This window comes from Prorops nasuta, unplaced genomic scaffold, assembly GCF_024137725.1.
Source record: "Prorops nasuta isolate Cenicafe-Biocafe unplaced genomic scaffold, Cenicafe_Pnas_1.2 PNAS00001, whole genome shotgun sequence".
Classification (NCBI taxonomy): Eukaryota; Metazoa; Arthropoda; class Insecta; order Hymenoptera; family Bethylidae; genus Prorops; species Prorops nasuta.
The window spans coordinates 17,832,652-17,860,549 of NW_027116798.1; the positions used below are offsets into that span (position 1 = coordinate 17,832,652).

General features: G+C 32.2%; 1 long non-coding RNA gene across 1 annotated transcript; it reads right to left on the reverse strand.

Moving 5' to 3' along the window:
* Positions 1 to 17,474: 17,474 nt before the first annotated feature.
* On the reverse strand, positions 17,475 to 18,408 carry LOC136774313 (uncharacterized). The gene is made up of 3 exons (XR_010822779.1): positions 17,978 to 18,408; positions 17,717 to 17,885; positions 17,475 to 17,625 (listed from the first exon to the last, which is right to left on the reverse strand). It is a non-coding gene; the product is annotated as an uncharacterized lncRNA (long non-coding RNA).
* Between the last annotated feature and the right edge of the window lie 9,490 nt (positions 18,409 to 27,898).

The window sequence follows — 27,898 nt, forward strand, 5'->3', positions numbered from 1 at the left end:
TTAAAAAGACTATCTGTTTACGGTCCACTGAAGAAGCCTCGTGGTCTAGGCGGTAAGGTAATAGCGTGGCGATTTGTGGGTCCGGGTTCGATTCCTGAACGGTACTTTTCTTTTTTTTTTTAAGATTAAATTTTTTTTAATGGCCATTGACTTACAATAATCAATAATAAACTAAAGAAATTCAGATTTTACGGAAATAAACGAAATATAACGATGAAATTATAGTTAAAATAATTATTATATATCAAATACGCATTTCCTTAATTTATTATTGATTTAAATAAGTCAATGCTGATAAATAAATATGCTGAAAAAATCATGTATAAAGGCATTGGCCTGCAAATATAAATGACATCGAATATTGGTAGATTTTCGGCAAAGCGAAACGGAAAGATTTTGCCTCGACTCTTCTGCTAGAAGCTAACAGCGAGAAAGACAGAGAGGTCCGAGAAAATATCTCCGCTCTCTCTTTATTCCGCTTTCTGGCAACAATGCATATATGTTTTACCCTATTCTAAGCTTAACGCTCGTGCTTCGTGGTCTCTTCCGATAGATGGCGTTACGGGTTAGATGGACCTGAGACACGCGTTTGCCAACACCAGCGCCGCCTACCGGTAGGGATTGCCTCGGGACCTCGCATGAGCAATCTCCCGTTTCATCTCTGCTGATACTACTGGTCGGCGGAAATACGTCAGAGCGTAGAGACTGTAGAGGGACCGCAATATAGATATTTCTAATTACTAATTTCAAAATACATAATGCATGGTCCGTGAGCCAAGACAAATGTTAGTATTATTGTATCGTACACTGTTCAAAACTGAATCATGTACAGGTATAGTTTCTGTTTCCCTATACTATCTTGTAGCAAAAATGCTTCTCGCAAAATTGATTCATGTTCATTTCAACTCCTCTATAATATCTTATAGCAAAAATTTAAAGACAACAGCAGACGAAACACGACATCGACAAATATGAAGATGACGTTTTGGACGTGGTAAAAGTATTATCCAGAAAGCATATTATTTATGTTGGAAATGTAGGGATGTCGAAAAATGGAATGGAAAATAATGCAAATATGGTGCATATATATAATATTATTTATCAAGTATAAAAGGGAAGAGATCGGATGCAATTTTCAGCCTATAAAGAGGAAAAAGGGAAGAGATCGGATGCAATTTTCAGCCTATAAAAAGTGGAAAAAGCATCAGATAAGTATCGGGTGCAGTAAATCAAAAGAAAGATTAAAGAATATTTTGCTTTGTTAAATTAATCTTTCTTCTGACTTGCTGCTCCCGATACTTATCTGATGCTTTTTCCTCTTTATAGGCTGAAAATTGCATCCGATCTCTTCCCTTTTTCCTCTTTATAGGCTGAAAATTGCATCCGATCTCTTCCCTTTTATACTTGATAAATAATATTATATATATGCACCATATTTGCATTATTTTCCATTCCATTTTTCGACATCCCTACATTTCCAACATAAGTAATATGCTTTCTGGATAATAGTTTTACTACGTCCAAAACGTCATCTTCATATTTGTCGATGTCGCGTTTCGTCTGCTGTTGTCTTTAAATTTTTGCTATAAGATAGTATAGAAGAGTTGAGATGGACAATGACCACCACTAATGGCCTGCAAGATTTTTTTGATGCGTTTAGGAACCATACTGCCCCACGGATTTTTCCCCGCCTGGACTGAGTGACTGGAAAGAGTATAGGATGTGTATGATAGGCTATCCTTGTTTAAATGCCTTAAAAAGAAAAAGAGAGCCTTATACCGCGTTCAACGTGGTTTCTCCAGGCCTTCGTTTCTTATTTTCCTATCTCGGACGTCGCCATTACTCTTCTCTCTCTAACTCATAGATTTCTATCTGCGTCTTTTTCTAAAATAATTCTACGCCACTGGGTGATTTTTTGGTGAGTCTATACCACTGGACCTATCTGTGAGTCTTGTGAGAGTGTGAAAAGTGCAGAAATGTCAGTCTGGCAGCGCGGATTTTTAATCAAACGAATGTTAGTATAAATTGTTAAAGAGTTTTAATTTGTTGGAAAATGTTAACCAGTTATAGTGAAGTTATAAAATTTTTAATGACTTTTCTGGATTATCGAAAAAAACAGGTATAATAAATTTTTTATACTTCTAAAAACTTACAGTACGTATTAAGGAAATATATTAAGTTAATTCTTGTCAAAATTAACTTAATATATAAATGTATGAAACAAATAGATTCATGAATTTAAATAAGAAATACATAATAAAAAATATTATTATAATTTTTTAAATAAAATGCAGATCCTAGAGTATTTATTATCATGTATAGTTAATTGGTAAAATTACTGCTAATTATAATGTCTCTTTTTCCTAGGTGTAAAGGTTCTATGGAAGGTCCTACCAGGAGTAAAGTGCATACATCATACTGATTTCAACTATAGAAATTAAGCAACGCTAAGGAATGGAACACAGATTCAGATCACGCAGCATGCTCTCCACATCTATAATAAGCCAACCTGTTTTCTTAGATAAGTAATATTACTGATAACCATATATAAAATGTATTCAAACATGATCCTTTGTGGTTTCTCTTATGTTTCGCAGGTCAAATGTTCTAATAAGGCTGATGAGCTGCATCCAATTGGTGAATAAAAATGAGGCCAGGCTATGTGTAAATACTGCTGCTTCGAATCTGGAATCTCCATGCAGAAGCCAAATGGGAATATTAAAAAAAGATTTGTTATTCAGGTATTATTTAACAATGATCTAAATGCCTCAATATGGCTAATTTCATTTACAAATTTAAGTAAACTTATCCTCTTTATCTTACACTTTTCAATTTGAAATAAATGATTGATATTCCCTGAATGGATAGTCTCTTTTAATTAATATTATTATTAAAAACAATTTATTAATATATACTAATAAACTACGATTATTTATATTAAATAAAATTGCAATAATCTTTATACAATGCATTTTATTTTATTAAAATTACATATAGTTAATACCTTATAAAATAGTAATAACTTCATTTATCAATTAATAATATTTCAATGAACTAATACATTTTACCATAATCTACAAAGCTTTACTTCCCGAACACAATAAATACATTCATTTACTATGATTATAATTATTTTGAGCATGGATGCAAATACATATGCAAAGTAGAATTACCCATAGGAAAGTAAAAATATAGATTTATCTGTGGGATTCATGACAAATGACGACGTTTAAACATAAAAAGGAGAAAAAGTAAGAAGCTAATTAAAATCGTCAGAAATAGGTATATTGCTCTTGAACCTATTGCAATAAATCTTTTATAATTCACAGTATAATATATAAACGTAATCTAAATAAAGAAAAGAAAAATATTTTGAAAGATTAATTCATTATCCTGTACCCTACTTTTTATATATAAGATTTTCGTTCATCTCCATTTATAATCTAGGACAGTTATTCAAAGCAAATACTGATAGCCAAATCTATTAATATTTACTGGACCTAAAACAGCAAAGAAAATAAGTTTAGATATAAACAAGTTTGAAAAATGACTACCAGTAATAGCCATATTGATGTATTTAGATCATTGTTAAATAATACCTGAATAACAAATCTTTTCTTAATCTTTCCAATTTCGTTTCTGCATGGAGATTCCAGATTCGAAGCAGCAGCATTTACACATAGCCTGGCCTCATTTTTATTCACCACTTGGATGCAGCTCATCAGCTTTACTAGTCTCCATTTATTATAATGCAGGACAGTTATTGAGACTAAATACTGACAGCCAAATCTATTAATATTTACTGGACCTAAACCAGCAAAGGAAATAAGTTTAGATATAAACAAGTTTAAAAAATGACTACCAGTAATAGCCATATTGATGCATTTAGATTATTGTTAAATAATACCTGAATAACAAATCTTTTTTTAATATTTCCATTTGGCTTCTGCATGGAGATTCCAAATTTGAAGCAGCAGAATTGACACATAGCCTGGCCTCATTTTTATTCACCAATTGGATGCAGCTCATCAGCCTTATTAGAACATTTGACCTGCGAAACATAAGGGAAACCACAAAGGATCATGTTTGAATATATTTTATATATGGTTATCAGTAATATTACTTATCTAAGAAAACAGGTTGGCTTATTATAGATGTGGAGAGCATGCTGCGTGATCTGAATCTGTGTTCCATTCCTTAGCGTTGCTTAATTTCTCTGGTTGAAATCAGTATGACGTATGCACTTTACTCCTGGTAGGACCTTCCATAGAACCTTTACACCTAGGAAAAAGAGACATTATAATTAGCAGTAATTTTACCAATTAACTATACATGATAATAAATACGCTAGGATCTGCATTTTATTTAAAAAATTATAATAATATTTTTTATTATGTATTTCTTATTTAAATTCATGAATCTATTTGTTTCATACATTTATATATTAAGTTAATTTTGACAAGAATTAACTTAATATATTTCCTTAATACGTACTGTAAGTTTTTAGAAGTATAAAAAATTTATTATACCTGTTTTTTTCGATAATCCAGAAAAGTCATTAAAAATTTTATAACTTCACTATAACTGGTTAACATTTTCCAACAAATTAAAACTCTTTAACAATTTATACTAACATTCGTTTGATTAAAAATCCGCGCTGCCAGACTGACATTTCTGCACTTTTCACACTCTCACAAGACTCACAGATAGGTCCAGTGGTATAGACTCACCAAAAAATCACCCAGTGGCGTAGAATTATTTTAGAAAAAGACGCAGATAGAAATCTATGAGTTAGAGAGAGAAGAGCAATGGCGACGTCCGAGATAGGAAAATAAGAAACGAAGGCCTGGAGAAACCACGTTGAACGCGGTATAAGGCTCTCTCTTTCTTTTTAAGGCATTTAAACAAGGATAGCCTATCATACATATCCTATACTCTTTCCAGTCACTCAGTCCAGGCGGGGAAAAATCCATGAGGAAGTATGGTTCCTAAACGCATCAAAAAAATCTTGCAGGCCATTAGTGGCGGTCATTGGACATGAATCAATTTTGCGAGAAGCATTTTTGCTACAAGATAGTATAGGGAAGCAGAAACTATACCTGTACATGATTCAGTTTTGAACAGTGTACATACATACCGCAAGTTATAAAGTAATATAAAGAAATAAAGTGACAGTTTTAATCTTACTGACAGTTGATATACTGATGGTATAAGTGAATAAATAAAGTGACGAAATTTGTAAAATGTACATAAAAATAATTTTTAAAAGTATATAAAGGACTTAACATTTTAGATAAGTATAACAATAAATTTTATAATATAAAATGCAAGATATAAATATTTTGTGGTACTTTGTGGGATTTTATTTCAGATTAAATTATAGTAATGTGTTTACTATGTCACTGTGCTGAGGATGGAGCTATGCGGATTTTCAAAATTAAAATAAAGGAATAGACTAAACATAATGTGGTTATTGTGTCATCGTTGAGATTCAAACTATGTTAATTGAGACGGATAATAAAATAAACGAGTGAAAAAACTGGGTAAATACAATAATAAATAAAGAAGCTGGCAAATTAGATATATAATATAAAATTTAAGATATTTTATAGTACTTTCTGGGATTTTATTTCAGATTAAATTATAGTAATGTGTTTACTATGTCACTACTGAGGATGGAGCTATGTGGTTTGAACATTAAAATGAAAGGAATAGATTCACCATATTATGGTTACTGTGTCATCGCTGAGGATCGAACTGTGTTAATTGAGATGAATATTAAAATAAACAAGTCAACACATTGGGTAAATACGATACAAATAAAGAAGCTGACAGATTACATTTATAATTTAAAATGTAAGATTTTATATAGTACTTTTTGGGATTTTGTTTCAGATTAAATTATAGTGAAGTGTTTACTATGTCAATGCTGAGAATGGAGCTATGTGGATTGAACATTAAAACAAAAAGAATAGATTCACCATAATGTTGTTTCTGTGTCATCGCTGAGGATCAAACTGTGATAATTGAGATGAATATTAAAATAAAGAAGCTGACAGATTAGATATATAATATAACATGTAAGATATTTTACAGTACTTTGTGAGATTTTATTTAAAGTTAATATATGTAAAATAAAATTTTTGTTTTCTTTTTACAATTGTATCTATATTAATTACTATATGTTGCAATCTCTTAAAATTAAGCCTCTGCTTTTATTAGCAAACTAATAGTTCCACACGGCAGTGATGCCAGAATCAAGCTTTTAGCAACAAAAATAAAGATAAACGCTAGCCAGCAGCAGTATAGAAAATTTAAAGGGAAGCGGTACAAACACAACTATGCCTGGAGAGCATAGGTGTGATTTGGACTTCAGGCAACATTGGCTTTAGAAGAAGAGCGACTACCGCTAACCGTGACATTTTTACGTGTCATCCGTGTGAAGTGGTGCTGCGTTCACCTAATAACTCAAAGCAAATAAAAATGCTTTTCCTACATTGATTTTTAATTTTGATAAAATGGTCAAATGTAGCCATTAATTAATTAGATTTGGTAATAAATACAGAAAATGCGTTTTATTATAACAAATGAGTTGAGGTAAAATAAACTCAATGTTTTTATATTAATCTGTTAACAAATGCATTTTTTTATTTATTATTGAGTCCAATAAATTAATGGTTATTAAAAAAAAAATTCCTTGTAATGAAAACATAAATCAAAAAATTTTAAACTTCATCAAGACTCGAACACGAGCCCACCGCATGAGAAACGGCAACCTTACCGCCTGCGCTACAGCGCTCACTTGATGTACCAAGATCAAAACAGCCTTTTAAAGACTGACTACAATTCTTTCACTAACTCGTCATAAACGATAAAGAATTAGCTGCAATAATAAATACATTTATCTCCACAGCATTATTGCACTAAATTTATTATGTTTTTAATTTGAAGCATATATTTTACATGAAGATACGATACTTTAAGGGTCTTCATGCAATACTCTAAATACAAAACTATTCATATGCTTGTTTATCATAGTTATTCGACTACATATAACAAATATTATAATATTACTTAATTAATTTATGATAGTTGAGCATATGAATAGTTTTGTATATAGAGTACTGAATGGTTACCCTTAAATTATCATATCTTCATGCAAAATGTATGCTTCAAATTAAAAACAATAAATTTAGTGCAATAATGCTATGCAGATAAATGTATTTATTATTACAGCTAATTCTTGATCATTTATGACGAATTAATAAAAGAATTGTAGTCACTCTTTAAAAACGCTGTTTTGCTCTTGGTAAATCATGTGAGCCCTGTAGCGCAGGCGGTAAGGTTGCCGTTTCTTATTCGGTGGGCTCGGGTTCGAGTCTTGGTGAAGTTTAAAATTTTTTCATTTTTTTTTTCATTACAAAGAATTTTTTTTTTAATAACCATTAACTTATTGGACTCAATAATAAATAAAAAATGCATTTGTTAACAAATTAATATAAAAACATTGAGTTTATTTTACCTCAACTCATTTGTTATAATAAAACGCATTTTTTGTATTTATTACCAAATCTAATTAATTAATGGCTACATTTGACCATTTTATCAAAATTAAAAATCAATTTAGGAAAAGCATTTTTATTTTATTTATTCACTTATACCATAAGTACATCAGCTGTCAGATAGATCAAAGCTGTCACTACTCCTTATTTCTTTATTACACTTTATTTTTCCGTATAATAAACATTTGTCTTCGTTCACGCCGTTCACGGTGACAGGCTGTGAATATAATATATATAATTTTTGATATATTACGTTCTGCATTTAAGATGGCTACTGACGTATTTCCGCTGGCAGTATACTTTGTGCAGTCTGCATTCCTTATATCAAAATTCACTTACTATAGAGCGTAGTACTATTCAAGATGGCGGACTTGTCAACCTTGCTTAGACCAGCGTTGCCAAGTGTAGTGTAATTACACTACGTAGTGTCCATATCCTATAGCCTACGCTATAAGATGTGTAGCCTTTGGGATACTACGCTATAAGATATGTAGCATTTGAGATACTACGCTATAGGATGTGCAGTATTTCGGATACTACGCTATAATATGTGTAGTACGACACTACAATTTCTGTTAGTATATTAGTTTTCTATAGTGTAGTAATAGTCTTACGAACAATACTTCGTAATACTTCTATCTTCCTCGTGTATTTTGACAGTTTATCTAGAATTGTTTGTTATTATTGAACTTTGTAAAGAATATTGAAGTGAAAATTGTTCTGATAATGCATTTATATGCATATATAATTACCTAGTAAATTGAAAATTAAATAGATTTTTAAATATCGTGTTGGTCATTATTAAATAAATAATTTTATTCATTTATTTTATCCCGAGGATGAATGATTTCTTATAATAATGCTGTAAAAAGTTTATCCTTTTTATAATTTTTAAGAATTTTAAAAAGTATGAAAATTTATTACTCTTGTATAATAAATAGTTGGTTTTTTTGTTTATATGAATTTTATTGAAATTAAATGTCTTTATTTATGTGAAAATGATCGTTGTGGAGATTATAAATTTATGTAAATGTCAACTGAGTTCTTTTTCCTGTAAATTATTATTAAGGGGTGATACTCCTGTAAAACGTTGTTTTTTAAAGAATTTTTATTACAAGAAGAGTAAAATATTTATTGATTCGCCATAAAGTGCATGTTAATTAATATTAAAGTTAAAAGTTGCTGATTCACCCAATGCTGATGCCAATGAATAATCCATCGTTATGGATATTTACAACTCCGCATAAAGAAATTCTAGAAGTAATTTGTAAAAACAAACCTAAGTTCAGCATAGAATTAGTGGGCTCCGGAACGATTTATTTACATAATAATTGTTTGTTAACAGCTACTGATTTTATGTTGGAAACCGTATAAACCTATAAAATAAGCAAGTGAAGGAATTATATTCCAAGCCATAAATTTTCTCTTAATACAATTGATCCCAAAAACAGCATAAATGCAGCGGACACCAACAAGATACCTCGATTCCACACTATACTAAATAAACTCAACGAACAGATAATACCCTCAGCGCCCAGCTGAAGGACCTCGAGAAGGACCTAGATAAAAAGGTCAAGGGAGAGGTCACTACCTGTTTCCTATCAATTTATTTTATACTATTCAACATTGTAAAATAACTCTACGAGGACAGAATAAATTTAGTTGTACCAATGTGATTGAATTTGCTTATCGCAGTGTAAACCCATAACAATATAGTGAAATTTAACAAAAAAAAGTCTAAAAATTAAAATTTGAGGTTGTTTTGAACAGAAATGTCGTTTTTTTTATAAACAAAAGGAGAAAAATTTATTTATAATGGTTTTTTAATGAAGTTTGAGGTATACTTTGCTTATTGCTGAGGCCAATAAGTTAAAAAATGTATTTGCAAAATTTCCAGTAAATTAGACAAATAATTTTTTATTTGCATTTCACGACGCGAAAAATTAAACGTTTTGAGAAAAACGCGTTTAAAGTTTTTGGACTTAAAAGTTCTGTTTACTAACACTTTTATGAATTTCATCCTTATCAAAGTTTAATCTGTTTGCCGTACATGTACATATATGTATTGAATAATATTCAAATAGCAAATTATGTATAAAGCTTATTAGGCCAAACAAGGCATAAGTCAAAACTGCGAACTCGTTTTCTTATTTCATCTCATATACGCGTTTCGAGAGTATAGCTTCGATAGATTTGTAAAGATTCTTAAATTCTTTTTTTTCACTTGAAACTTTGAGAATATATTCTTCACATGTTAAAGAATCTTTTTACAATAAAAAATTGTTAAGAAACAATTTGTAAATTACTCTTCCACCTTAATAATAGTCATACTTCTTTAAATAAAGTATCTAATATATACAGGAATAACGAAAAGTGTGGAATGTTACATGCTGCCTCACTCTCTAGTATTACCATATATGAGCTAGACGAAATAAAAAATAAAGCAATGATATTTGAATATCAGGTAGACATTGAACTTAACTTATTGATATAACTATATTAAAACATAGATTTTAAATAGAATATACATTGGAGTAAACATTTCTATCCTGGGTGCAAAGAGAGCATCCCTATACCTTCTCTACCTGAATTATCGCTTATACAGCAATAAACCAAGAACTGTCTATACAATTTACCCTTTTCAGACATCTTTTTTTACATACGGGGAAATCCATCTGCGGTGCAAAGAAGCCACCCGGGAGTTTCTCTTTTTTTATGACTATCTACGAAAACCCATCCTGCGATGCAAACATCCTGCTATCGCCAACTTTATTTTTGGGAAAAATCTTCCTGTGACGTAAAAGAAGTACTTCCCGTCCAGAAAAAATATCCTTAGCCTTCCCTACTCGGTGCACCAAAAATTTCCTCAGCAAAGGAACAACATTTGCTAAACTGAAGATCTGATTGGTCCACAGGGTGGACGATGGACCCCTTCATTTTCTTCTCAAGGTGGGATAATTCATTAAAAGCCCTCGTTAGCCCTTAGGCAATGTCTTTTTGTCTGTTTCGTCTTTGATCTTGTTTTTTAAGTTTTTGCTCTAAGCGTATCAGCGAAAATCGATAATTATTTTAAATTAATTTCTTCGTTTACTGATTTCTTTGGTGAAGTTTAGTGTAATTGTGTGAAAACATTTTTAAAAATAGTAAAAGTGATAAATAAAGCAAAATATAAGCTTTAAATTAAACTACATCATTCAACTACCATCTTCATTCCAATTACGTTTAGTGACACAGACGGTATCTCGAATATACAAATCATCAATAATAAAAATCTCTTTGTAATCCAAAGAAATACGGTTTATGGTTTAATCCCCGGATTAAAATGAGCTGTAACGGTAAAGCAAAGTATCGTAAAACCGTCCCTTGTTCGAATTAAATAAGTGTTCGATTAGTGGATTATCAATAACATCTGTGAAATACATTTGAAACATATATCAGAAAAATAGGGGTAAGTTTGTTACATAAAATCTCTCTTCGTCGCTTCTACTAACATTCTTTAATTTTTAAATTTGTAACAATTTCGTTGATATTTCTTTAAAGGATTTTGATAATGGAAGCTGAGCAAGAATTTTCAGTAAATGCCCTGTCTGAAAGCAGGGGTCAAACGTATTGAAAGATTTGGGAAACGGATCCTGCTTTGAAAGATTGGCTTCAGCCTCACGCTTCCAACAAGAAAGCATTATGCTCTATGTGCGAATCTTCCATTTCGGCGCACTATCATACATTACGAAAACACGCTCGAAGTAAGAAACATTTGGATTTGATGAGGCGTACAAGTAGCACAAATAGTTTGGACGCCGTGGAAACTGCTTTAGAAATTCAAAAAAAAGTAACAAGAATTGAATTAATTTTGACAGGATTCTTTGCAGAACATAACATAGCGTACAGTATAGTAGATCATCTAATACCTCTATTAAAATTGTTTTCAGGATGTAGATGTTTGCAAAATGTTACGTTTGGGAAGAACAAAATTAACCGCGATGACAGGTGTAATAGCATCTTCGTATAATAATAAATTATGTATTACTTTACAAAAACGCAAATTCAGTATAATGACAGACGAAAGTACAGACGTCTCCAATGTTAAAGTAATTTGCATTATTGTTAGATTTTTCGATGCAGAAATACAACGTATTCGTTGCGCCTTATGGGATTTAATTGAAATTTATAGAGATGAAAATAGCAATGAAACAGCAGAAAATTTATATAACAATATTATTAATTCATTCACTGTTTGCTACATTCCTTTAGAAAATATAACCGGATTTGGTTGAGACGGATGCAATAGTATGATGGGTTCACATAATTCAGTAGCGTCTAGATTTAGAAATGATTGTCCTAATATTACTATTTTGAAGTGCATATGTCATACTGCACATTTATGTGCGAATTATGCTTGTAAAACATTACCACGTGAATGTGAAGATTTAGGGCGCAATATTTATAATTTTTTTAAACTTAGTAGTAAGCGGCAACACCAATTTAAGGAATTTCACATTTTGTTGGATGCTGAAGTGCATAAAATGTTATATAGTGCTCAAACGCGATGGCTTTCATTAAAAGCAGTTGTAGATCGAATTTTAGAGCAATGGGAGCCTCTTCAAATGTATATCACACAGTTGTGGGAAGAACAGCATTTACCAGCAGCAGAGATAATTTACTCACCCATAACTCATCCATTCGTGAAATGTTATTATTTGTTCTTAAAATGGGTATTACCAAAATTTACAAAATTTAATTGACTATTTCAGTCTGAAAAAGTTATTATTCCATTACTTTACAATCAAGCAGCAGCATTATTTAAAGATATTCTAATTTGTTATATGGACAATAGCTATGTTCTCAGCACGAATGTGAAGGACATAGATCCTGATAACGAGCTTCATTTTCTACCAATAAATGAAATTTATTTAGGTTTAAAGGTAAATACCGAATTGCAGAAACCCGAGATAATACAACAAGCGGAACATGTACAGAATTTTCGTCTGAATACGTTTAATTTTTTGAAAGAAGCAAGCAAAGAGTTATAAAAACGTTTTGATTTTAATGATTTACGTTTGAGAGATTTGGAATGTTTTATTCCTCACAAATCTATTGATCCCCAATTTCATGTAACGGTACCAACATTAACTTCTATTTTTGAAATGTTTCCTCGTAATTTAGATTCTTCCTGTTTCACCAGGCAATCAGTAGATGATGAATGGCGTCTACTACCTTTCGCACAGCTACCACTCGACATTACAAATGAAAAGTTAATAGATGTTTTTTGGGTTAAATTATTAAATTATGATGATATTATGGACCTACAAAAGTACACGAATTTATCTCAATTTGTTTTAAACTTGCTTTGCTTACCTCATTCAAACGCTGAGTGCGAACGACTTTTTAGTAAAGTTAATTTAACGAAAATGAAAAACAGGAACAAAATGAAGACAACTACATTAAAAAATAATTTGACTGTGTGGGAATGTGTTAAGAATAGTGGTACTTGTAAATTATTTGAACCATCCGCAGATATGATAGATCATTGCAATCAAAGCATGTACAAATTTAATTCATCAAATACAGATAATGAAAATGAAGGTATTTCCGATGAAGATTCAGAATACTTTATGCTGATGTAACGCCCGTTTCTCAAAATTGCGTAATTTACTGATATTTCAATTATTATCTTAAATTTAAAAAGAATAATAAATTTGTAACTTAATCTATAGTTTTTATTTGAATCTTCGATATTTGAAAATTCTTTAAATTTGTAAAAAAGTTATATGCTTTTAAATAAATAATGTTTATTCTTACAATGTTTTTCTTCATCTCATTTTCATTGCATAAAAATAATATTTTATTTATAAATATATAAAAACAAATAGCTAGATTTCATACAAAAATTATTAATATTATGAAGCACTGTTGAAAATTTAATCAAGATCGATTGAATAATTTTTAAATGAGAGCTTATGTTACTTCCTAAACTTTGAAAAACTATACATCATATTATTATTTTATTGAGTTTCTGTTATATGCATCATCATATTAATGACGAAAATAGCAGCTAATACAGCCAACGAAGCTAGCCAAGACGCCAAAGACCGATCCTGTTAAAATGGAATTTCAGCTTATCTAAGTCTTAGCTAAGATAAATTTTTCTCGATTGAAACTTCCATAAAAGACATTACTCTTCATCCTAAGTAATTAATAATATGATTTTATGTGTACTCAGTTAATTGGCATACGATTTTCAGCACAAATCATCAGTTTTGCAGGTACGGTAATCGAAATCTTTTAATTTGCAAGTGACTTTTCATGATTGGTCAACGTCCTTCCAAATTGACCAATCATATTTAGTCATTCATTCTCGAACGCATCTTAGGTATACTTCCAGTTGAAACTACAGTTTGTAGTCTAGACACTTGCTATACCACGTAGAGTAGTATATTTTGTTCTCGCCACTTACTATGCAGCGTAGTGTAATTCAAAATGGCGGACTTGGCAACGCTGACTTAGACCTATTTTTGGCGCGTGGTATAAATTGCTCTATTTCAACATATTTCACTTAGGGCCGATAACGCTCACAATAGGCGCTTTCCTTTCAGCCAAAATCTCAGTTGAGCGTCTCGATTTAGTATAGTTAATGTAACTTAAACTGTACATAACTTTCACTTATCTGAGATTTAACTGAGATTTTGGCTGAAAGGAAAGCGCCTAATATATAATACGTGCTACATGAACTATTATATTATGAGCGTTTTGGGCCTTAAGTGGAATATGCCCTAAGATCATAACTTTGTCTAATTACTTTAATTTAAGAATAAACTTATGGTGACCCAATGTGTTTAATTGAATGTACCTTGAATTTTAAATTGACCAAAATTGGTTGACAGCTAGCTAATTTAGCATGTATTGTCTAATTATTAATATATATATATATATATATATATATATATATGGGTAGTCATATATTTAAAAGTAGATGAGTCCATACGCAAGTTAAATTTTGTTTATTTTCGTCAAAAACTAATCGCATATAACAAATATTCTATTTTGAAGAACATACAAATTTTAAGGTGTTAAATACTTTTATTTTGAGAACAAATGGATTGATAAAATATTAAGTTCATCAGAGAACAACGAAGTCGATTTGAATACTAAAGAAGTTGATAGATGGGAAAAGACGAAACGAGCTATAAAAATGTCAAAACTTCTAAGCAACTACTACTATGAATAATCTACGGCTAATAATTATCTGTGACTGTCTACTCAGCCAAATTGATTAGAATATATTTCAGTTAAGTTCACTCCAGAAGTTTCTAGCGTATATCTCTACTTCAATATTTTATTCATCGCTGGTGTAGGTCGTATATAAGAAAATGCAGTACAGAGAAAATTTAGCTGAAATGCTCAGGAAAAAATTTGGCTGTGTCATTTACGAAAAATCGCTGGGTGTTGCTTAACATCCAGCAACTGCTATCTTGGCACTATTTAGCGTATGTTGGTATGTTCATGGCTTTTCCTCGTGTAAAAATAAACCGTTGATCCCCACAAAGTAAACCATAAAAAATTGAATTATCCCCTTTGTATTAAAGAACCATATAGAAGTGGCATGGAAAATATGAAATGCTGTTAACTTATAAACATCGACAAATCAATTTTCTACAATTTAATACTTTCTGGAAAGCTACAGATCTCTAGTGCTGGTAAAGAAAACAATTAATGGTACTCAGTGCACAATCACATGTATGTATGTAGGTATCAAGGTTGCCAAGTCCGCCATCTTGAATAGTACTACGCTCTATAGTAAGTGAATTTTGATATAAGGAATGCAGACTGCACAAAGTATACTGCCAGCGGAAATACGTCAGTAGCCATCTTAAATGCAGAACGTAATATATCAAAAATTATATATATTATATTCACAGCCTGTCACCGTGAACGGCGTGAACGAAGACAAATGTTTTTTATACGGAAAAATAAAGTGTAATAAAGAAATAAGGAGTAGTGACAGCTTTGATCTATCTGACAGCTGATGTACTTATGGTATAAGTGAATAAATAAAATAAAAATGCTTTTCCTAAATTGATTTTTAATTTTGATAAAATGGTCAAATGTAGCCATTAATTAATTAGATTTGGTAATAAATACAACAAATGCGTTTTATTATAACAAATGAGTTGAGGTAAAATAAACTCAATGTTTTTATATTAATCTGTTAATAAATGCATTTTTTATTTATTATTGAGTCCAATAAATTAATGGTTATTAAAAAAAAAATTTCTTGTAATGAAAAAAAAATGAAAAAATTTTAAACTTCACCAAGACTCGAACACGAGCCCACCGCATGACAAACGGCAACCTTACCGCCTGCGCTACAGCGCTCACTTGATGTACCAAGAGCAAAACAGCCTTTTAAAGACTGACTACAATTCTTTCACTAACTCGTCATAAACGATCAAGAATTAGCTGTAATAATAAATACATTTATCTACATAGCATTATTGTACTAAATTTATTGTTTTTAATTTGAAGCATACATTTTGCATGAAGATATGATAATTTAAAACCATTCAGTACTCTATATACAAAACTATTCATATGCTCAACTATCATAAATTAATTAAGTAATATTATAATATTTGTTATATGTAGTCGAATAACTATGATAAACCAGCATATGAATAGTTTTGTATTTAAAGTATTGCATGAACATCCTTAAAGTATCGTATCTTCATGTAAAATGTATGCTTCAAATTAAAAACATAATAAATTTAGTGCAATAATGCTGTGGAGATAAATGTATTTATTATTGCAGCTAATTCTTGATCGTTTATGACGAGTTAGTGAAAGAATTGTAGTCAGTCTTTAAAAGGCTGTTTTGCTCTTGGTACATCAAGTGAGCGCTGTAGCGCAGGTGGTAAGGTTGTCGTTTGTCATGCGGTGGGCTCGTGTTCGAGTCTTGGTGAAGTTTAAAATTTTTTCATTTTTTTTTTCATTACAAGGAATTTTTTTTTTAATAACCATTAATTTATTGGACTCAATAATAAATAAAAAAATGCATTTGTTAACAGATTAATATAAAAACATTGAGTTTATTTTACCTCAACTCATTTGTTATAATAAAACGCATTTTCTGTATTTATTACCAAATCTAATTAATTAATGGCTACATTTGACCATTTTATCAATATTACAAATCAATTTAGGAAAAGCATTTTTATTTGCTTTGACTTTTTAGGTAAACGCAGCACCACTTCACACGGATAACACGTAAAAATGTCACGGTTAGCGGTAGTTGCTCTTCTTCTAAAGCCAATGTTGCCTGAAGTCCAAATCACACCTATGCTTTCCAGACATAGTTGTGTTTGTGCCGCTTCCCTTTAAATTTTCTATACTGCTGCTGGCTAGCGCTTATCTTCATTTTTGTTGCTAAAAGCTTGATTCTGGCATCACTGCCGTGTGGAACTATTAATTTGCTAATAAAAGCAGAGGCTTAATTTTAAGAGATTGCAACATATAGTAATTAATATAGATACAATTGTAAAAAGAAAACAAAAATTTTATTTTACATATATTAACTTTAAATAAAATCCAACAAAGTACTGTAAAATATCTAACATGTTATATTATATATCTAATCTGTCAGCTTCTTTATTTTAATATTCATCTCAATTATCACAGTTTGATCCTCAGCGATGACACAGTAACCACATTATGGTGAATCTATTCTTTTTTTTTAATGTTCGATCCACATAGCTTCATCTTCAGCAGTGATACAGTAAACACACGTACATTACTATAATTTAATCTGAAACAAAATCCCACAAAGTACTATAAAACATCTTACATTTTATATTATATATCTATTCTGTCATTTTCTTTATTTATTATTGTATTTACCCAAATTGCTGACTCATTTATTTTAATGTCTGTCTCAATTAACACAGTTTGATCCTCATCAGCGATGACACAGAAACAACATTATGGTGAATCTATTCCTTTTGTTTTAATGTTCAATCCACATAGCTCCTTTCTCAGCATTGACATAGTAAACACTTTACAATAATTTAATCTGAAACAAAATCCCAAAAAGTACTATATAAAATCTTACATTAGAAATTACAAATGTAATCTGTCAGCTTCTTTATTTGTATCGTATTTACCCAATGTGTTGACTTGTTTATTTTAATATTCATCTCAATTAACACAGTTTGATCCTCAGCGATGACACAGTAACCATAATATGGTGAATCTATTCCTTTCATTTTAATGTTCAATCCACATAGCTCCATCCTCAGTAGTGACATAGTAAACACATTACTATAATTTAATCTGAAATAAAATCCCTGAAAGTACTATAAAATATCTTACATTTTATATTATATATCTAATTTGTCAGCTTCTTTATTTATTATTGTATTTACCCAGTTTTTTCACTCATTTATTTTATTATCCGTCTCAATTAACATAGTTTGAATCTCAACGATGACACAATAACCACATTATGTTTAGTCTATTCCTTTATTTTAATTTTGAAAATCCGCATAGCTCCATCCTCAGCACAGTGACATAGTAAACACATTACTATAGTTTAATCTGAAATAAAATCCCACAAAGTACCACAAAATATTTATATCTTACATTTTATATTATAAAATTTATTGTTATACTTATCTAAAATGTTCAGTCCTTTATATACTTTTAAAAATTATTTTTATGTACATTTTACAAATTTCGTCACTTTATTTATTCACTTATACCATCAGTATATCAGCTGTCAGTAAGATTAAAACTGTCACTTTATTTCTTTATATTACTTTATAACTTGCGGTATGTATGTACGATACAATAATACTAACATTTGTCTTGGCTCACGGACCATGCATTATGTATTTTGAAATTAGTAATTAGAAATATCTATATTGCGGTCCCTCTACAGTCTCTACCCTCTGACGTATTTCCGCCGACCAGTAGTATCAGCAGCGACTATAGCGTAGTACCCAAAATAGTACTACGCTATAGGATATGTCGCTTTTGGGTACTACGGTAGTACCGAAAGTACTACACTTGGCAACCTTGGTAGGTATACTAAATGACATATATGGCGCTCTCTCAGAACATAAGAAAACTGTTGCATACTACAGTAGCTTCTTATCGATGATAGTCATCCTCTTGCGTTCGGAAGTGAATCCAGAGAAAGCGATGGAAACTCAAGACGTTTCCGAAAATAAATTGTATATTTTGAATCGAAATTAACCACTACACGGATGCAGCTGAGACTTATGAAAGATTAGAAAAAGCTTCCTAGATCTCAATCGGATTGTGGTTTTCCATAGAAAGCAGTCGGATTAGAATTGAACTGGATAGCAGAGTAGTCAGCCTATTTGATTTAGTCATGAAATGAGCTTCTACGTACTTTTTGCTATATTCCTCAAATTTTCGCCGACCACAAATAAGTAAATAGTTTTTTAAATAAATCAAAGAAGCGTGTTAAGAATTTTTTTCTGAACAGTTATTATAAATATCTTATTTTTGAAGTTTCAGAGATATCTCAATTGTTGCGTCAAAATCTTTAAATGTAGATACGCTATGGAAAAACGTATCATAAGTAGTAAAATTGATTCAACTGATCAATTATAATATAACACTACTTCAGTGCCAAGAATATAAAACACAGCCAATATAACATGTTTGAAATTTAATAAATAAAATAATTTTATTAATTTTTCATTAAAAAATTTTCTTTCTTAAAGTTCGTATAATTTAATTAAAAAATTATGTACTTACCTATGATCGGCGGACGCTTTAGGAAAATAGCAGAAAGTACATGCAAGATCATTGGCTACTTGCAAATGCATAACTGTTTCCTTAGCGTTACGAAAAATATTTAATATGATTGGTTGAAAAGTCAGTGATATTTTAATTTGCCTAATTTTTTTGAATATATTTCACAGTGTTAAAAATGCGACTATGGGTTTGCAAGTAGCTACTCTGTAACTGATCCAAGTAGGCTAATCATTCTATTAGCCAGTCAACCCCAATCACATTGCTTTTTATGGAAAGCAATGATTGGATTGAAATCTAGGGAATTTCTATATTGTTCATAAGTCAATTGCATCCCTGCAATGGTAAATCAAGATTGAAAATACGATTAATTTTTTAATTCAAATCTTACTGTGCGGGTCGGCCCGGAAGCTTCCAGAAGTTTCCATTTTAACAAAGTGTGAGAGATGCATCGATTTAAGATCATTCTGGAAAATAATTTATATAGAAGATTCTGAAATGTACGCGTTAGTGAAATTTAATGATGGAGTTTTATTTATTTGTAAGAAAAAGAATGTTTTAAGGGTTAATAGAAATAACGAATGTTCTGTGAAATACAGTAATGGGGCAGTATATTAAGGAGTTTTACTAGCAGAAAATGGTAAGAAATAAATGTAAAATACTTATGGCCATGTGACTACTTATTTTCAATTTTATTACCAATTGAAATTAGGTTAAAACGTGTGATGAAGCAAAATTATTGAAAAATTTGTTGGTTTATCTATTTAAAGCAATATTTCTTCAACAAATTCTATATTTAGTATCATATATATATACTGATTATTTTAAATTTATTCTTACACAGAATAATAATTGATTTTGGCATATTTAATTATATAGTACTTATATTGTTCAGTACAAAATTGAAACTAACAAAGTACATTATATGTAGTATACCCATACAGCACAATTGATTAAAAATCATCTTTTAGACTTTTGGTCATCCGATTACTTAATACTGCATGGATAGTGTTTGCTGAGTCGCTTGACTAAATAATGTAGATTAATACAATTTAATTCAATTTTTAAATATAGTTTTTCTTATTAAAAGTGCATGACGAAATTGTTTCAGAAAATGAAGAGGAATTAATTGCCCAGAAGAAACTAGAAATAGATAAACTTAATTTGGCAAACCAGATCACAGGTAATATCTACAAAATAAAACAGCTTTGTTTTGTCGTTTATTTATCACATTTGCTTTTCTTAATTATGTATTTAAAGTAAATCAAAGCAAACCATTTGTAGCTCAAAATGTCACTAAAACTAATACAAATATAGCATTAAAACATACATCCAAATGTGGAATGGGAAAGAAAAAATAAATAAATACTTTATGTAACAATTATAGCAATATTTTGAAGTAAGGTATCACTTAAGCATCTTACTATAATTATCAATATCATTCTTCAAATTAGTACTAAACTTTGAACTAAAATGTTTTCATTTATATAAAGGTTCTGTATCCGTAAATATAAATAAAATTAATATCACAAGTGTAGATAAATTTATATCGGTCCCACTTAGTGATGAAACAAAATATACAGCTCTTCATTTACCTAACGCAGGAATCAATAAACATGAAAATTTAAAAGAAGGTATCAATTGCAACTATTAATGTTATATTCTAATTTCCTTTAGCTATTTTTAGTTAAATAAAATACAAGAATATAATACAAGTAAATTCATTTCTGCCTTCTAAGATATAGCCTGTGAATCTACAAATGTTGATAAATATATATCGGTCTCAGTTAATAATGAAACAGAATCTGCAGTTCTTCATTTACCTAACGCAGGAATCAATAAACATGAAAATTTAAAAGAAGGTATCAATTGCAACTATTAATGTCATATTCTATGTTCCTTGACCAATTTTTAGTTAAATAAAATACAAGAATATAATACAAGAAAATTCATTTCTGCCTTCTAAGATATAACCTGTGAATCTACAAATTTTAACCAAGATGTTAGTCATACAAATGTTGATAAGCTTATATTGGCTTCATTTGATAATGATATAAAAGATACAGTACTTTATTTATTCAATTCAAGAAATGATAATTCTGAGAATGAAGATAATTTAAAAAATATTATCAATGATAATTTTAAAGAAGGTATACTTACAATTCTTTGTATTATTGCAATAGATTTTTACTTTTAACTATTAAATATAATATTTATAATGTTTAGTATTTTAATTCAATTCAATTCTACTTTAGTGGAAGCTTATTTATCTAAAGATTTCAACTCTCTTCCAAGGATTATAAGTGATCAATATGTGAATGTGGTAACACCTACTTGGATAAAATCTTATAATTCAATGATTGATAAGAATGAATCGAAGAAGCTACATTTGAACTTAATAGAGCCAGAACAAAGTTTAGTGAAAGGTATAATTAATACTCTTTATAGTTTCAATTTTGGTTAAAATTATTAAGGTTTAATTATTTTTTCTTTTCGCAATATACAGGGAGGTTCTCAAACGGCGGCATATAGGAGATTCGTGTTAGTTGACTATAGGGCTCAGGATGATGGTATCTGAGAGCGCTGATTGGTCAATATCATGTAGTGCCAACATGAAATGGTCCGTTACCAATAGATGAATACGAAAAATGAGACCCATCCGCCATTTTGGAGTAGAGAAGTGTTTACATGCTAGTTGTAGAAGAAAGAGGTGTGAAATGGAAAAATGTCAAATAGTGAGGTTACTAAAGTAAAAATGGAAAATAATGAATGGAAAGTAAGAATATTCGAACTTTCCATTCATTATTTTCCATTTTTACTTTAGTAACCTCACTATTTGACATTTTTCCATTTCACACCTCTTTCTTCTACAACTAGCATGTAAACACTTCTCTACTCCAAAATGGCGGATGGATCTCATTTTTCGTATTCATCTATTGGTAACGGACCATTTCATGTTGGCACTACATGATATTGACCAATCAGCGCTCTCAGATACCATCATCCTGAGCGCTATAGTCAACTAACACGAATCTCCTATATGCCGCTGTTAGAGAACCTCCCTGTATATAGTGATTGATCCTGTATCTACAACAGATAACGGGAGCACCTTAGTTAATACTGTAGATTCTACCCTTTTTAATTATGTAGATGAAATTTTGAAGAAAGTAGAAACCGGTAATCAAAAAGGAAGCTTGAAATATGAACTTGTAAATTCTGGTACTAATTTTTCATTTAACTTGTGTGTGAAAATTGATCGGGTGATTCCTGCGAATATGACTAGGAAGGAGGGCCCTAGGTGACAAAACAACATCTCGGAAATCTGGTAAAATTCAGTTTATTTAATTGCACAGAATACAAAATACAATGAATAAATGTACTCGAAAGGAGGCTGAGCCTCAATTGACAATCCACCCACAACTACGAATACGAACTCCCAACCCTGTAGTCCCCAGGTCCCCGGACAGGATTCCCCGTACCGTGGACTCCCAGGCAACGAAGATAGAGCAGGCAGGATTACGATTTCTTGGAGACCAAGAAATCGACGAGGAGGCAAAAAATGCGTACTAAGAGACTTAGTGGCGTCGCAGGAAGGGAGGAATGGTTAAGCTGCTGAGAAGAAGAGACAGAGAAAGAAAAGACAGAGTCTAGAGTCTAGACCGTTTTGATTGAGCCGCAATTGTTCCAGAACTCTTGGGTATTAATATGTACAAGAGACCCAAATAGTAACAGCGAGAAAGAGCTCTACGCTGTGGGCCACCTATCGGCCTTGATTGGAGGTAGGACCAAGAGAGACAGAGTGTGAGCAGGAGCGAGACGGCCTGAGAGCCCCAGACCGCTCGCACCTATACTCCGATCTCTAACAAATCCTCCCCCGCATTGACGTTCCTGCGTCAATTCAAATGAATCTCGCAGATGTTGGACATAAAACTAAACTTATGTGCTAAAATTTGAAATGGTGAAACAACGTAAAAAAAGACCATGGTGGAAAAAAAAATAACCCTTGAGCGAAGCTCCGAATGTCCACCAATGGTCGCAGACTAACTCATTTCTTAATGGTGAGTGTAACAAGGCAAATTCTCTTGCCTTGATACATAATTTATTTCTGATTTAAAACGCCGCGCGTAAATGAGGTTGCTCTCGATCCCGGGTGGCGGCGCTGTGCACGCGTGCACAGCTGCCGCGATCGCCTGGTCGAGCGGAGCCTTAGGCGCAGACACACCACTTTTACCAGTCATCAAGGCAGGACGAATTGTGAAAAAATCCAAGGAAGGCTTCGATCTGGTTAAGTTACCCATGTAAGTGGACTACGAAACTGGATTTGATATACCAAGTAGGAAGGAAAGAGGTTAGACAGGAAATTGGGAACTGTCAGGAGGTTCATTGGGACTTCAACTCCATCCATTAATCCTAACCTATCAATTGACTCTGCTGTGCATGCCAGGCTTATACTTTGCTATATTGTTTATTGCATGAAGGTAAGCGTTGAGTACCGATAGTAGGACTCAATGTTTAATTATTAATATTCCTTTGCGATTAACTTGGCGGCTCCAGGCTTGGTGGGGTGTAGCAGGTCTACGTAGGGAGTACTATTGAATCCAACTCCAATCACATGAGACAGATACAGAGCTTTTCCCCTTTTCACTCATATAGTCCAGTATTTCCAATAAGGAAAGTGAACTATCATTGAGATGAGTTGGATTATAAATTCCATAGCCTGTACGATGACAGGATTTAGGCTTTAATGCCATATATATATATATATAAATATACTTTTATTTTTCTTGTTTACTTATATACTTGTACATAAACTTATTTTCAATCAAATATCTCCTGGCTGGATGTTGAAATTATATTGTGGTTAACATAAGGTTAATGAATTTGGTGCATACGCACATTAAGAAAGGAGATTTAGAGACTCCGTTGGACCACCCTAGCCAATTAAAGTTTCTGGTACTGATTTAAATATGGATGGACTTGGCTACGCCTTACTTGACCTGGTGTCACCTCTTTGCTTGTGCCTTATATTTCCTACAGGGATAGTGCAGCAAGTAATTAGGTTCTTGAAGGGTTAGCGTTGGATAAACTTGAAAAGGGTCTTTTGTCCAGTTGGACTTGCTCATGCCTGGACTGAGAGTCATACGATTGATCCAACTCCTCAGTATTGTCTAATATCCACTCTTTTATTTCTTATTTATAAATATGATTATTTTCTTGTAAATGATTATCATCTTATTGCTCTTGTCTTTATAAGTTAACGGTAGAGTTAGGGAGAAATCCCATGTATAATTGTATAGTTATCTTAACTTTATACTTGTAAATTGAGAGACAGAGCAGTTACAAAAATATAATTTTTATTTTAATTTTTATTATTGTGTACTAGTAATTTTCCAAGAGGATCCACTTTAATTTCACAGCATGCCACGTCCTTGAAAAGTCTCAAGCCGGCAAGCCTCAGACTGGCTCATATATAAGGTTTATAAGCCTGGCGCTCTTTATAAGTAAAGTCTGTGTGCCTTTGCACTGATTCTTGTTAAAATTGTGCCTTCCCCACAGTGGCAGGAATTCATGTCGCATGAGTTTGGCAGTTTTCAGCTCTAACGCTGGAGTCCAACGCAAGAGCAATTTTCCTTGAGGATCCCAAGACTTCCACTGCCGATATTTCAAGACCGCATGCAATGGTATACGGTGTGTGAGCCCGAACGCCTAGACGGTAACGTATTTTGCTGTACGCTCCAGCTCCTTTGCGGTAGAATCATACAGGATTCCATTCTCCTAACTGCTCGCGTATTAAACAGCTAAATCAATTGCTGGTGCTGGTGTACGAGAAGGTCCCGCTATGGGGTCCATGACCACGTCAGCTGATTCTGGTTCAGGTGGACAAGGCGGATCCAAAATGACCTGCATCCTGGAGTCCTCTTCTTCCTTCGTCAACACAAGCAAATCCGGAAGTTCAAGCAGAGAATCAACACATGGAGCATCGTCCGAAAGACTCAAGTCACTGAAGGAAAAGTCCAGTACATCGGACGCGTTGGCTTCTTCGCCCCAAACTTCACTTAAGAACATTTCGACCTTGTCGACTAAATTAGGCACCTTGTCACTAGCAATGATTAAGGAGAACTGATTTAATAAGTAGAGCGTCAAGGTGTCAAGATGTACGAGTCGGCATATCAAAAGTCGTTGGGATTGTTTGTCAATATTTGTATTTATGCCGGGAGCCTACACAGCAGGGTTAGGCTGCGTTGAATCTGTTTATTCGCTGTTTGAACCACAGCTACTCTTGCTACTGAGTCTGAACCGATTATTAAACGAATAATTCGGCCTAAGTAGATAGGCTAGGATGGTTCTATGACCGCGTGGCGAGGGGGTCGGGGTCCCGCGGGGACAAGGGAAGTAGGGGAATTGCCCCCTCTCCTCGTGTGGTTGTGCGCATGCGGTTGTGCGCATTATCGCGTTCCCCCGACGTTAAACTCGTAGGGTACACAAGTGGCCTCCCCCCTCTTACGGTAAGCAGTGGACGTAGAGAAAGAGAGAAAGAGAGAAAGAGAGAGAGAGAGATTCCATCGATGATTGTCGGTATCGCTAACTACCGATAGTTGTCGCGTGTATCCCCCCTCTGACTCCTTTGGTGGGGGGGGGGGGGGTACAAATGTGGCCTCCCCCTTTTACCTTAAATTCCTTAAAAAGCGGTGCCTAAGCGAATCTTGACGCTCCTGGGATGAGAGTTGGGGGGGTGCCCAACCGAGTCTTTACGCTCCTGGGTGCCCGCGCGACCGACTTCTTTTAAGGCGAATAGTGTAGACGCTTTGGAGAAAGAGAGAGAGAGAGAATACTCGTAGAGAGCGATCCAGTGATCGCTCCCCCATATTTTTTTTTTTTTTCGTAAGTTAGAAAAAAGGGAATCTTTTTTTTTTTTTTTTTAAATTATAATTTATTGAAGTATTAAAAAGGTTTTATTTACAATGCTTTTTTTAGAAATTTTTTTTACATTCAATTGCATGATGTATATATTTATGACAAATGCTACATCACTCTGGTAGTGAACAATTGATGCGTAGGTGACCATATTTTGTACAATTTGTACACCAGTAATGTGGTGTGAGATCTATCTGAGGCTCCATTTGCGTAGCCTCAGTTCTTGTAGCAATGGACTCCGTTTGTGTGGCCATATTTTTCACCTGGGACATATTTGAAAAACATTTTGTTATTTTTTTTTTTTTTTTTTTTTTTTGATATTGTAATAACTATTTTAACAAAGCAAATATACTTACAAAAATCACAAAAAGATTTTTAGGCTTTCGCTGCTTCTCCTTCGTTTTCCTCCTCCTCCTCCTCCTCCTCCTCCTCCTCCTCCTCCTCATGCTCTTCTTCTTCTTCTTCTTCCTCTTATTCCACCTGCTCTTGCTCCGCTTGCTGTAGCCCTTCTTGTATTCGATTTCTGAGCTCCACTAGTTTTTCAACTAGTACTATCAAATCAGGATCGTCACCCAACAAATCTTCGTCCTCTTGCACTTCTTCCCCCATTTTACCCATTATTTCCACAAGTTCTTTAACCAAGGCGCTAAATTCAGGATTATCCTCCGGATTCCTCAACAAATCTTCGTCCTCTTCCTCTATTTGTTCCTCTATTTCACTTATTATCCCCACAAGGTCTTCAATCAAGGCATCAAAATCAGGATTATCCTCAAAAATGTCTCGTTTTTTAGGTGTATCACAGAACATTGTCACTGTCGTTGCTAGCGTTAAAATGATCTCAAGATTTTTCGTCACTAGTCGCTCAGATGCAAAACGATCTTCCAATGAAATATGAACTTACTGATTACACACGTATTTTGTAGTTAATCTGATACCTTTCTTTCTTCTTTATCAATACATACATATTAGTCTACTCTTTATCAAAACGTATTAGCCTCCTATCCGAGAAGCGGAACGCAGTCAAAGAGAATTTCAATAGAGACCTGATACGACGAACGTTAATAATAATAATAATAATAATATTGTTTAATCATAGATATTTTTCCCTATTGTGTTATACTGTGATAAACCTACAGGTCAATCACAATGGAAATTTATCGCAAGTAAAAAAAAAAAAAAAAAAATTACCCCTTCCATTATTTCTTTCTTAATTAAGAAGGATACACTATACCCTCTGAATAATCCCCGTATAGTGATATCCATAGATATTTTTTCCTATTGTGTTATACTGTGATAAACCTATAGATCAATCACAATGGAAATTCATCGCAAGTAAAAAAGAAAAAAAAATAAACAAAAATTACCCCTTCCAAACATTGCATACGCTTAATATATGACAATATCGTTCATATAAAAAGTCAGTCTGTTAAACGAGAGCTGCATAGTCGTACCACGCGTGCTTGAACTATTAAGAAAAAATAAGTTTGTGTGTGTGTTTGAACGCATTAAAAAGAAACTTGTTTGTTACATAAAAAAGGTAAGGATATTTTTTTTCATTCGATTAGTACATGCATTATTTAATTGAGTTTTTAACTTTAATGAGACTAATCATTTTTTTTTTTTTTTTTTTTTTTTTTTTTTTTTCA